Consider the following 12,688-nt stretch of genomic DNA (forward strand, 5'->3'; position numbering starts at 1 on the left):
TTTGTGGCCATCCCTGATGAGGGGCTGACAGACCATAGCAGTTCACTTCCGTTCTGCAGGGGACTGGAGAATGGTTCTCTTGTGGCAACACTCTAATGAGGTGGAGGTCACAATGTGTACAGTAGAATCATCTTGGTGATGGGTGATAGGCACATCCAGGACTCTGTTCCCTGAGTCAGAAATTCCAATCTAGTCTGTCTGAGGTAGGACTCAGGGAGATGGCACATGTAAGAAGCCTTTCAGATGAATCTGATGGTTTTTTTTCAAGGTGCCACGATTGGCTAATTATTATATCATCAATAACTGTGGAATTTTAAGAAGATGGCTGAGTCTCTGACATGCCCTCAACTGTATATGAAGATAATTGCGATGGATAGTCTTGCTCTATAATCATTTTCTCAGAGTTAGTTAATTATTACTTCACTCAGACATGTCTATCAACACCTTCAATGTCCTAGGATATTAAGAAAGATAAGAAAGATAAATCAGACATAGTCACTGTTCTCAGAGATGTCGCAGTCTGCCAAGGACACAAACATACAGAGCAATGAATGGTGCTAGGCATACTAATGGGTACAATAGCAATAGGACACTGAACCCCCAAGGATCCAGAATTGGGAAGAAGACAGGGATAAAGTTCCCATTGTGTTCTGATAGCTCTCTCTATAGGTTCTGTAGGGATGGCTATAGCAAGGGGAGATCGAGAATCTTGGGCAACTCTTGTTCTTCTGGGAAGGCAAAGATTGTCCTAAAATGACCAGTCTGATGGAGAAGACAGATCCAAATATTTAAGTAACTCGTTTTCCTCTGACTTTTATGGGATTTGGTCTCGATAAAGAAAAAAAAAAAAACAACAAAAAACCTGTTAAGAAAACTCATGCTGCCAAGGGGAATCTCAAAAGGGATATTGGGTATTTGTGTGATTTCTAGGAAATGTGGTAGTCCTATTCTTTTTTTTAATGCTTTTATTAATTTTAGAGAGAAAGGGAGAAGGATAGAGAGAGAGCAACATCGACATCAATCAGCTGCCTCCTGCACACCCTCTGCTGGGGATCCAGCCTGCAACCTGGGCATGTGCCCTGACAGGGAGTGAACTGGGGGGACCTCCTGGTTCATGGGTTGATGCTCAACCACTGAGCCACACCGGCTGGGCATGTTAAAGTTTAGAAGAGATATGATTCACTCCATTGCTTGGAGTTTTGAAGGCTATCTGTCCACTGTTCATTATCCAATAATAAATATCATCATGAAAGTCACCTTTAACACTTAAATATTGCTGGGACTTTATGCGATCGAACTGAATGGACTGCCATGGTATTAAAAAGTCATATGGGTGAGCTTTTATAACCCATGCTCCATAAAGCTGCATAAAGCCAGCACCTGCACACTACCCTTTAAAGTGAGAGCATTCGAGCATGACATTTAGACATGAAGGGACCTTTGCTTGTTAATTAAACCTGTTGGCAATGTTAATTTTTAGGAAATAGAAGAGGAGGCTTGAGGCAATTAGAAGAGGATTTGTTCCTGGGGAGATAGGATGCATAGAACTGTCACTTACATAAACAGGACACGTGGATTCTTCAGAGGCTGTTGCCCAAGCTGGCCCTGGGATCCCAGGAGGAAAGCAGACCTGTAACAAGGTACACTCACCAGTAGTTGGCTGTGAGGTGAGTGTAGCTTTCTGACTATCCTTACAGTGGGGTTTGTGGTAAGTGTTTAGATCCACTGTATTCTTTTTTTTTTTTTTTTTAATGTATTTTATTGATTTTTTTTTTTTTTTTTACAGAGAGGAAGGGAGAGGGATAGAAAGTTAGAAACATCAATGAGAGAGAAACATTGATCAGCTGCCTCCAGCACATCCCCTATTGGGGATGTGCCCACAACCAAGGTACATGTCCTTGACTGGAATCGAACCTGGGACTCTTCATTCTGTAGGTTGATGCTCTATCCATAGAGCCTAACCGGCTTTGGTATCCACTGTATTCTTATTATTTTCCATTAAGCAGAGGGTTTATTTGGAGACTAGTCACTTTACAAGCTAGATGGGAATTAGTTTTGTGCTTACTAATATTTTTAGCTTAATATCTTCATTTTCATTTTGCTTGGCAAACAAGAGAGAGGCTGAGGCAATGAGTGCTGGCCACAACTCTCTTACTTTTTAAAAAATTGAGATATAATCCACATAACATAAAATTAACCACTTGAAAGTGAACAATTCAGTGGCATTAAATATATTTTCACAATATCGTACAACCACCACCTCTACCCAGTTCAAAACATTTTCATCACTCCTCCAAAACCTATAATCATTAAGAAGTCACTTCCCATCCCCCCAACCCCTACTCTCTGGAAACCACCAATTTGCATTCTGTCTCTATGGATTTACCCATTCTGGATATTTCATATAAATGAAGTTGTAGAACACGTGACCTTTTGCGACCAGCTTCTTTCATTGAGCTTATTTTTGAAGTTCACCCATTTTGTAGCATATATGCATGCTCCATTACTTTCTATGGCTGAATACTGTTCCATTTGCACAAAATATGTGTTGCTTCCCCCCTTGTCACTGGGGTTCTCCCCAAGTCCTGGGAGCATTTCAGATAATTCTGATAATTCTTAACCACATGACTTGCTTTGTCTCATGAATGCAGTGAGAACAGGTGACTGCCCCCGTGAACAGAACCCCAATGAGCCATCTCGAGGCTCTGCCATGACTCTTTTCCCTCATTCAGGGGTTCTGCAGGGATGGTAGGGGCCGCTCCTTCAGGATAGGCTCATGAAGGCAGGCAGCATGGGCAGGGCAGAGGGTCTTAGGTGCTTCCTGTGGAAGATACTAAATTGAATTCTAGTGATGAAGAAAGTGGAGAAAAATCTCCCTGGCACTAGGGACTTAGTTGTGCTCTTATTTAACCAGTAAATTAAAGTAGCTGTGAGCTCTACAAAGCGCTGCAGAGTGGAGAGGGTGGAATCCATGGAGCTTTCTCAAAGGACTCTGGGTCTGGCTTAAAGGACAGCTAGGGTTCAGGCATGCTGAGTATGAAGAAGAGCATCTAGGAAGAGGAGCAGCCTCAGCAGAAGATTCGAGGTGGGGAAGTAGGATGTTTGGGAACAGTGAGTGGAGTGATTATTTTCAAGAGCATAGGCACTTGGGGAGCACCGGGTTGGAAAGCTCAACTGGAACCAGTGAGTGAAGGACCGTGACCTCCAGCTGGGGAGTTGGTCTCTGTAATCTGACATTATATCCCAGGCAGGGAACAGCAATGGATGGCTGCCCACCGCTCTTTCTTGTGCTTTGAGGATAGGACCCATCTTGTTTTTTTTTCTTTTTTTTTGTTTTGTTTGTTTTTTAAAACAGTGGTTACCAATCTTGCCATTTTTATCTGTACTTTCTACATCTCAGTCTGGGTGACCTCTCTCCTTCCACAAACTGACTCTCTGCGTTTGCCCTCCTCTCAGTTGAGAATAACTGTTCTCAGGTGCCATGGGGAGCAGAAGGGGGAGAAAGGCCCTGATATTTGCTGAAAACCAATAGGTTTCCAGACATTTACTTGTCTTTCTCCTCTAAACCCTCCGTGGTGGTATGGGAGTGCAGCTCCTCTCCTGATTTTACAGTTGAGAAAAATGGAAGCTTTGAAGGCAAGGAGCTAAGAGATGAGCTAATAAATGCAGGTGGGGCTTGAAGCTTGTCTTGCTCGGCTTTATACCCTCGCACCATCCTAGAATCCGGCACACGGAGCCTCGGTGAGTGAAGGTGAGCGATTGACCATATGGCTGCGTACAAAAGCAAGGCCTGCTGCTGCCCAATCTAAAGGTGATGAGATTTTGGAAGATGACCTCTTGTTCCCACCACAGACACGAAAACACCCTGGAGCTGTGGCGAGTGTGGACAGGGACTAAGGTGCCACCACTCTGTTGAAGTGAGGGGTGTGGACTCTGTGAGGGAGTTGGCTCAGCTAAGGGAATCTTGCCATTTGCCTCTGGTCCTGCATCTCTGCTCAGACTGCCAGGTGCAGGGAAGTCTGTAGGTTGATCCTCCTCAAGTACATTATCAAGGACGTGTTCTGGCCCTTGGCTGTGGGATTAGAGTTTTTTGAAAACCCTAACTTTTCTAAGGGGGAAAGTGAAGAAAGCAAGGTGAAATGTAATTTCCTTTTTAATATAGATGGTCATTTAATCTAATATTATAGGAAATGATTAGATCTTAAAAACCTATACATTACATTTGACAACTCCTGTGCACTCTGCTTTCCCTGCGGGCAGTTTCACAGGGCAAGCTCTGCCTAGGAGAGGCGCGCTGGGAATGCACTTTGTTTATTGGCTCTTAATGAGAAGCCATTCATCTAGATCACCGCGGGGGTGGAGCCTTCGCAGAGCTGGGGGATCGGAAGTGACAGTTGTACCTTTTGACAAATGTGCTGCTCCATCCTTCCAACAACAAAAAGTTTTCGAGGGTGTGTGGGGTGTCGTTTTCTTCCTTACACACTCAGAGCAGACCCCGGGGCAACATGGAAAGCTGCCATCTTTGAGTACCTCCATCCCTCACCCCTGTGTTTTTCCTCTCCTGCCTCTTCCCACTCCCTGCCCCCAGACTGAGGCAGCTGGGGCTCCCCATTATGCTGTTACTAGAAAGCCTCTTCTCCGTTTATTACTGTTATTGTGACGCTCTCATCCCTGCCTGAGTGGGGACCGCCTGGCACAAGATGATGGGTCATTACAGAGGGAACCTGCCTGGCAGAATTGCCACCTCTCCTCCCCCTCCCTCCCCTCTGCTCCACATTGAGAAAGCAACACCATCCAACCACATCACCATAAAAATCCAACAGGAAAAAAAATCACACACATATGGCCTTTTGTGGGGGGGATAATGGGGTTACTTATATATATATATATATAGTAATTGATTTTTTACAGAGAGAAAGGGAGAGGAATAGAGAGTTAGAAGCATCGATGAGAGAGAAATATCGATCAGCTGCTTCATGTACACCCCCTACTGGGGATGTGCCTGCAACCAAGATATGTGCCCTTGACGAATCAAACTTGGGACCCTTCAGTCTGAAGGCAAACACTCTATCCACTGAGGCAAACGGTTAGGGCAGGGGTTACTTTTACAGCTGAAGGAATGAAACCAAAAGGGGAGATTGGTGGCTGGGACAGGACAAGAGACACCTGCTCAAAGACCTGTCTTAGTTCGTACTCACCCATCATTCTCTTGCTGTGTCCTCTCTCTCCTTTGCTATGTATGTCACCAGCATAGAGCATAGCAGGAAGAATAAAGCACTCAATTGTTTCTGACACTGAGCCCAGTTTTAACAGTTGGTAATCAGCTGTGACCTCCCCTAAGTCACTCAGTTCTGGCTCTGGTTTTGTCTATGGAAGGGGACCTGGTAGGCAGAATAACGCCCTCCCAGAGGTGTTCTAATCCCAAGAAGCTGTAAATATGTTAATTTACATGGGAAGGGGCTATTAGAGTTCTAGATGGGATGAAGGTTGTTCATCGGCTAACATAATCCAGGGAGCCATTTTCATTCCCAGAGTCCTTAGACTGATGGGAAAGGGGGGAAGCAGACTCAGAAGGATGTGATCTAAGAAAGACTGGACAGGCCATTGTTGATTTTGAAGAGGCAAAGGGGCCAGGAGCCAAGGAATGGGGCAGCCTCTAAAAGTAGAAGAAGAACCAGAAACAAGATTCTCCCTTAGAGCCTTCAGGAAAATAATGCAGCCCTGTGGACACCTTGATTTCAGCCCATTGAAATGCATTTGGGGCTTCTGACATCCAGAGCTGTAAGATAATAAAATTATGTCTATGTTGTTTCAAGCCATTAACTTGTGTTAATTTGTTTTCACCGACATGAAACAAAGACTGTAATCATACCTGCTCTACTTTCCCTAAGGAGCAGAGTGAGGATATAGGACTTGGCAAACTATGCAATACAGTTCAATTCACCTGGGGATGAAGGTATGAAGAGCAGATGTAGAAAGCTGGGGGTAGAAAGCACAGACCAAGGGCCTGCACAGAATGCCAGGGCCTGCCCCACTCTTTGCATCCTTCCTTTTCATTGTTACTCTCTCTGGGAGCTAAGTGTCAATCCCCTGGGGCACATGTGTCAAACACAAGGCCTGCGGGCCAAATCCATCCTGCCAGGCCTTGCAATGTGGCCCGAACCGCGCTGTCATCGCTGCACTCCGCTGCGTTTCCATCACAATGACAGTTTATGACTGTTCAGTAAACCATTCGGCCTGCGATTTAGGCTGGATTTTAGATTTTGTCCCCTTCTCTGATTGAGTTCGACACCCCTACCTGGGGGAAAGGAATCAGTGCATTAGTGCTCTCATTTCCTCTCCCTGGGGTAGTTTCTGTGCTGGTGAAATGCTGTTGGTACAACCAGTTATTACAGCTTGGCTTTTCTGTGGTCCACTGGACCAAAGGGCTGTCCCTCAGGAAATTGCCATGCTCCTTGTTTGTTGTTGTGTTTTTATTTGTTAATCCTTACCCAAGGTTATTTTTTTCCATTGCTTTTTAGAGAGAGTGGAAGGAAGGGAGGGAGGGAGAGAGAAACATCAATATGAGAGAGGTACATTGATTGGTTGCCTCCCACACACACCCTGACCAGGGCTGGGGATGATACCTGCAACTCAGTACATGCCTTTGACTAGGAGTCGAACCCCCAACCCTCTGGTGCATGGGCTGGAATATAGGTTGACATTCGAATCACTGAGTCACAACGACAAGAGCACCATGTTCCTTGTTGATCATGTCTAGCAGTTAGCTCTATGGGAGCCCATCCCTGCCTCTCAGAAGTGGAAGCTGTGACTGGGGTGGAGTTTAACCCATGTTCGCATGACCATCATTCTTACAGGACAAGTGGGTGTTCCCAGAGTGTAGTGACCTTGCTATTAATGCCCATGAAGCTCTGGCATAGCCTCTTCCAGTGAGACCAGGACAAGCATATTTCCAAGCTTATTTACTCTTGTTTGTTTGCCTCGTGATGACCTCAAGCTTGTTTTGCCTCTCCTAACTCAGTAATCCTTCCCAAATATTGAAGTTTAGGCCCCTGAAAATCAGCTAGGTTGACACATAATGCAATATACAGATGGTGTAACACAGAACGGTACTCTTGAAACATAAATTTTATTAACCATGGCCACCCCGATACATTTAATTAACAAATAAAATAAAATAAAGGAAATTGCCTAGGTTGAAGGCTTCTCATATGAAGAATTTAAGGTTCAAAGGGAAAAGATGATTAGCAGATACACTTCTAAAAGCCTTGTCCTATTTTCTTAATGTTCACTAGATTAAATACTAATGCTGGCACACCAAATAAATATCGTATCAGTGACCATCTACAATTCCTAAATTAGTCACAATGGGGACAGTGCAATTAATTTCCGTTGACCATCTCTTGGGCACCAAGATCTTTTCAGGACCTTCCTTCCTCGCAGCATCAGCAAGATGTTTATCAATCAGGTTTGTTGTGCAGCAGTTTTCCTTTATCTCCTCATGTGTTCACTGCCTTTCTGGTTTTAGGATTTGAAGGCTGTGCCTCTTAACGCTGAGGTTTCACTGGGGTCCCCGATGTGCACAGTAGCAACTTGGGTGCCTGAAAGAGCAAATACCTTGGATGCTCTTGAGTCAGCTGATTTGATATTTCTCAAAACCTTTCCCAACACACATGGTTAGTATCAGAGCCCATGACAACATTGTACCAAAGCCCACGCCTTCCACTTACATGACCTGTGTCTCAGCACCACCCCCCCCCCCCCCCATCTGTGTCCTGAGTATATTTCTGGGTTCACGTTGTTCTTTAGTGCTCCTGTGGAGAAAGACAAAGCAAACAGACTGAATTCCTGAGCTCCAAAACACCACAATATGTTAGCAATAATTCCACAAAAGAAATGAAAATTACTTCCAACCCAATTCTGTAGACTTCATTTATTTTCTTTTAAATACAGCAGTTTTTCCCCCTTCTCTCCTAAAGTTAGACTTGCTTTGTAAAAATATTGGAAATAAACATCTTGCTAAAAATAATATGGCCCTCAATTTATTAAGTTTGTCTAGATTAGACTTTCACAAAAGAGAACTGGAGGAGGCAGAGGGGCCACTGCCCTGAGTGACAATGACCACCCGTGGGGCATGTGACGTCTGAGCTACCAACTGGCTGTGCTTCACATAAGGGTTCTGCTAACTGCTCTGCCTGAGATAAAATGAGCTTCTCTGGCCAGGGCAGTGGTAAGCCACAAATCCATCTCACTGATCATTTGGACAAGCAAATCGGCACACCCTTGTGTGACCTTCACTCAGCCAAGCAGCCGATGTTTATAAAGCAGGTGCTTCAAAGAAGATCAGAGAATGTGATGTCACTGAAATGCTCTTCCTTTAAGGAACTTGATATCCCGGTGGCCAAGTGAGATGAAGACAAGTGAAACAGAATATAACCAATATTGACCCATTTTCAAAGATGTTAAACATTTCAGAATCATATTCCATTTGTGATAACAAATGTGCTGATGAGAGGCAGAGATTGTTCTGCTGGAGCATTGAGGAGACTTCCTGGAAGGGAGAGCTTGTCCATGGCCTTGAAGGAGGGTGTAGCTGGGGAGATGCTGGATCTTTCTCGGTGGGCCAGGAGCTTTGTCACAGATCACAATGTTAGGTATAGTGATTAAAAAAAAAAACTGTTAGGGGGTGCTTGGCAAGAGCATATGGTTGTGTTTTAGAGGTCAAGCTTGAGAGCAACATGGGACCCCCAACTGAAGGGCCAGGCTTGGTTTCTGTGCCAGGGAGAGGGCACTAGAGTTTCTTGTGGAGGGGAAATACCATGATCAGAGCTGGGATGGGGGAGATCTAGCCCATGTAGTGTATGAGGGCAGGAATCACACAAAGTTTAGACTCCATCGGGGGGGCAGGACGCCAGATATTTCTACTCCACTTTCTGAGTTTGGAGATGCTCTTACTGTTGTTTACATTAAGGTCCCCTCACCACCCTTTCTTTATGCGACACCTGTCCTGCTTTCAGAGTAGCGCTCACAATGCAGTTTTTATTCGACTTCTCAGTTTTTTTTCAAAGCAGGCAACAGATTAGCATAACCTTTCTGGGTTCTCAAAAGAGTTAATGGGTAAGTGTGTCTGGACAGAGAGAGAGAGGAAATAGATATTGTTATAAAGGTAATATCTGCTCATGCACATTTGTAGAATTTGTGGGAAATAATAAGAAAATGTAAAGATGATGACAAAATTTCTCATGATCTTGACATACAGTAACCACTTCTGTTAGCACGAAGCAAGTTTATTTATGTAAATACAGACAAAAATATAAACAATTTTAACAAAATTGAGACCCTGCTGCTTGTGTTTTAGCCTGCTTTTTATGCACAGTTTAAACATAAGATTATTTCTCATGTGTCATACCACTATTTGAATTCAGACTTAATGGATGCATAATATTCCATTGAATGGAGGCAGCCTGCTTTTATTTAATCATCTTATCAGATGTTTGTTTGTTTTCCCAATTTTTTATTATTATAAATAACACCGAGATGAGCATATTGGTGGATAAACCTTTTATCGGGTCCCTGATGGTTTCGTTGGACAAATTCCTAGAAGAGAAATTGCAGGGTCAAAAGCATAAATATTTATCAGATTCTTGTTCCATATTGCCATCTTGCTTTCCAGAACAGTCATGCCAATGCCTCCTCGCAGCAGGACTGTCTGCACACGGCATGCCACTGCCTTTGCATTGCTCGCCACCATCCTCCGCGTTGCTAAACTCAACAGCCAACTCTCAGTATTTACCCAACTTGTCAGTTGCATTTGACATAATAGACACTCTCATCTTGATATGCTTTTTCCCCTTGATTTGAAGGTTTTGAGGGCACTGCAGTGTCTGGGTTGTCCTCCTTCTCACACTCTTTCCCGGGTCCCTCCTCATCTCTTTGAAACTTACACATTGTGCTCAGTTCTCCAGACTCTTTTCTGGCTATGGCTGCTGTCTTGGTGATCTGAAGATTCACATCTTTAAATGCTCTTTTTCACTGATGTGTTCTGGGTTCCTGTCTGCAGGCAAGCCCGCTCTCCTGAAAATGGGCTTAGTACGTCTATAGTCTGTCTACTTAACATTCCCCTGTGGATGTCTAATAGGCATCTGGCCTTTTAAAAAACCAAATTCCATATTTTTAAAGCACCAGCCTTCTCCTGCCAAGGGCTTTCCTATCTCCTAAATGCGAATTCTGTTTTCCCAGTTGTTCAGGCAAAAAAACCCAAAACCATTAGACAATTTTAGGTATTTCCAATTTTTAATTATGGTAAGTGACACTGAGATGAATGTATGGGTAAAACATTGTTAATGGATCTCCTCAGTTTCTTTGACCCCCACATCTCATCTATAAGTGGACCCTTTTGATTGTTGCTTTAAATACAACCAGAAATAGACCCATTTCAGTATCTGGGCACTTCACCTTAGCTCGGGCCATCAGCCACTCTCATCTGGATCCTAGCAGTAGCCTCCAGCTAATCTCTCTGATTGTGTCCCTCTATTCCCCACCTCCCACATGCTCTGTTCAACGAGAGTGGCAGCCAGAGTGAAAGGATCAACATGTAAGCCATAGCCTATCAGTACTTCACTCAAAGCCCAAAGCTTTTCACATCACCAGGGATAAAGGCTGGGTGCTTACCTCACCTGTCATCCCCTGACCCCCTTCACAACCTCTACCTCCTTTACTCTGTTCTAGCTCACCTGACTCCCACATCTCTTCCAAAGGCTGACTTCTCACCAGACCTTTCCTGAACTCCAGACCCTTTCCTTCTTGCAGAACTAAAAGTCTATACTCATTAATGGACAGCTCCTCATTCCCCTTTCCCCAGTCCCTGGCAACCATCATTCTACTTTCGATCCCTATGAATTTTACTCTAGCTAGCACATACTAGTGTAAGTGGAAATTATATAGTATTTTATTTTGTGACTGGCTTATTTCATTTAACCAGATGTCCTTATTTCACCCACGTTGTAGCATGTGACGGAATCGCCTAACTTTTAAAAACGGAATAATTTCCCTTGTATACATAGACCGCCTTTGTTTATCTAGTCCTCCATCAATGGGCAATTGGGTTGCTCCCATCTTTTGGTTATTCACTATTATGAATGTGGGTGGGTGTACTTATATCTTGTTAAGGCCCTGTTTTAATTTTTTTTGGTATATATCCAGAAAAAATGCTGGAGCATATGCAATTTAATTTTTAATTTTTTTGAGGAACCACGTATTGTCTTCCTTAGTGGCTGCACTATTTTACATTCCTACCAGCAGTGCACTAGGGTTCCAATTTCTCAAAATCCTTGCCAGCACTTACTATATTCTCTGCTTTTACATCTCAGTTGGTATGAGGTGGTATCTCATTTGTGGTTTTGATTTGTATTTCCCTTATGATTAATGATATTAAACATATTTTATGTGCTTTTTAGTCATTTACATATTTTTTAGAAAAATATACATTCAAGTCATTTGCCCATTCAAAAAATATTTTTGTTGTTTAGTTGTTGTTTTTGTGTCACTTAACTTTTCTGATTGGCCTCAATGATTGTTCCTTTATTGGTGATGATTAAATTATGAAGGACCAGTAGATACGATGGGTTGGGGTGGAAAGGTGAGTAGTCTAAATCTGGTGAAGAGAATAGGATGTATTAATGGCCGTAGGTGAAAGAAGCATGCATATGAGCATAAATATGTATCAATGTCCTATTTGTACATATAATGCATATGTAATTTACATATTTTTCCCATAGTAGTATGTCTATGTATATATATGGTGACAAGGCTTCTCAACAGCAGCACTATTGACATTTTGTGTTGGGTAATTCTTTGTCCTATGCACTGTAATGTGTTTAGCAGCATCTCTGGCATCTACCCAGCAGATGCCAATAACTTCTCCTCTTCCCCAATTAAAATGGAACAATTTAAATGTCTCCATACATTGCTAAATGTCCTCTGGAGGCAATTCCTCTCCTCACCCCAATGGAGAATCATTGCTAGAGAACATGTTAGATAAATAGATAGATGGCGTGTGTGTGGGGAGGGGGGTACTAGTATATTCTGATATTGTGATTTAAAAGCTTTTTTATATAACAAGCTCAACTTGTGTTAGAGTTGAATAAGTCAATATTCAACAATGAGTCAATTATGCCAATAGGCTTAAGGGTCAGCATAAAGAATATCTCCCTTATATTCTTTGTGAGCTTGTATTGATATTATTGCTATTTCTTGTTGAGTACAACAGTGCTAAGAGTCTTTCATTAAGGCTCAATTACACAGTAAACTATAGTATTTCTCTTTCTTTGTTCAGAAAAAGTCTACTAACTAGTATTTTGAGACTGTTTTCAAAGCATTGGTCTAGAGTTTGTTTCCTTGGTATTGCTAGGATCTCTGGCAGAGTGAGGGATTGAGAAACCTTTAGTCACCCTCATTTTTATAAATCACATACAGGAGAAAGAAATAGGGTGAGTATTAAATAAAATAACACATTCATCAATGATATTGTATGGCTCACCAGCAGCAAGAGAGGGTGTATTCTAGAAAGATTTCTGGGAAGGATTTTGACATTTCCAATACTAATTTTCACTGGTTTAGACACAAATAAGCTTACAGGCTTTTGAAGTTGTAAGCTGACTGAGCACATCCCCTGCCTGATTCCTGACCT

General features: G+C 42.9%; 1 protein-coding gene across 2 annotated transcripts in view; it reads left to right on the forward strand.

Annotated features, from left to right (window-relative positions):
- Positions 1 to 12,688, forward strand: part of SORCS3 (sortilin related VPS10 domain containing receptor 3) — a 481,307-nt gene that overhangs the window by 236,603 nt on the left and 232,016 nt on the right. The window lies entirely within an intron of this gene.

The sequence above is a fragment of the Pipistrellus kuhlii genome, unplaced genomic scaffold, assembly GCF_014108245.1.
Source record: "Pipistrellus kuhlii isolate mPipKuh1 unplaced genomic scaffold, mPipKuh1.p scaffold_m20_p_15, whole genome shotgun sequence".
Classification (NCBI taxonomy): domain Eukaryota; kingdom Metazoa; phylum Chordata; class Mammalia; order Chiroptera; family Vespertilionidae; genus Pipistrellus; species Pipistrellus kuhlii.